This window comes from Microcaecilia unicolor, chromosome 2, assembly GCF_901765095.1.
Source record: "Microcaecilia unicolor chromosome 2, aMicUni1.1, whole genome shotgun sequence".
Lineage (NCBI taxonomy): Eukaryota > Metazoa > Chordata > Amphibia > Gymnophiona > Siphonopidae > Microcaecilia > Microcaecilia unicolor.
The window spans coordinates 548,791,570-548,793,009 of record NC_044032.1 but is presented as its reverse complement, the minus strand read 5'-3'; positions in this window follow the sequence as shown (position 1 = coordinate 548,793,009).

Below are 1,440 nucleotides of genomic sequence, written 5' to 3'. Positions count from 1 at the left end.
TATCGAAACAAGATGGGCATCCATCTTTCATTTCGATAATACGGTCGGGGACGCCCAAATCAGCAAATTTAGGTCAAAGCAGAGATGGTCATCCCCAGGACTTGGTCATTTCTGATTTTCAGTGATGATGGAAAGCGAGGACGCCCATCTCAGAAACGACCAAATCCAACTCATTTGGACGTGGGAGGAGCTGTAAAAATAATACATATATATTCTATTCTCCACCAATTACCTATAAGGTAATAAGATAAGGATATGTAAGAAAAAGGGGAATTAAATATTATACTTGTTAAATTACATTAACCTGCAATGTAAGGTTTAAGGACATATGCTCAGAACATAAAAGACCATATATTTAACTTTAAAAAAGGTTTATTTACAACACAGGTAATGTAATAATGTTACAAGCGAGAGGCAGTTTTTAAGAATCTTATCACAAGTCGAAATGTGCTTTCAAGTTAACAAGTCTGAAGTATAAATTATGCTGAATATAGTAACTCACTTTGATAGAAGTTGCTGGTAGCTGGTTGAAGTGATGAAAGGGAAATCATCTCTGCTAAAGAAGTCTTTTGTTTTAAAGTTGCTTTCTGGAGCCAGGAGAAAATCTTGTCAGGATGTCTGTAAAGTCCAGCAGAGAGACAGGAGGCAGGTCCAAAGAAGAGAGAGCTCCCAAGAGAGCTGGACATTTTATATTTTCTTGCTGGACCCTAGGCTGAAGTCAGGAGGGGTGTACTTGATCCAATGAAAACTCAGGGATAGCTGAAAACTGGTTTCATCTAGTTTTGAGATGGGGCATGGTAACTGGTCCCATGTTTAATGACATCATAAGACTTCCTGTCTGGACTTCTGCTGTGGCAGATATACATCCATAAGGCATCTGTTAGGATTACAAAAGTTTGTGTCTGTGAAGTAGGTGGGCTTCTTTTGTCAGATAGATGGGCTTTTCAGCCTGAGTTTCCCTGTCTTTTGTTAAGTGTAGTCTCTGTGATTGATTCTTTGGAGATATGTTAATGGGTTTAGGTATACACCCAGCTAGTTTTTTGTTATCAGTAGTCCAGGTGGAAGGGGTTATGTGAAATGAAAGCCAGACCAATTTATCTGATTCTGTCCCAATAAGTCATTAAAGATCTCTATATATAAAAGGCACCACCGACGTTCTAATGAAGCCTCCAGCCGGAAGTGTGAAGCGCCAGAGATATCCGGTTTCCCATGAGTGAAGGAAAACAGCACAGCACGAAATCCCTCTCTCTGTAACAGTGAAGGACTCAGAGGGGGGGGGGGGGACGGGGACAGAGACGCCCTCACTCTCTCTGTAACACAAACACAGCACAGCAGGAAACTTAACACTGAAGGACTGGACTTGGAGGGGGGAGGGGAGGGGACAGACAGCACAGGGGAAGGGAGAGAGGGCAGAGGGCAGGGACACACACACTCCCACAT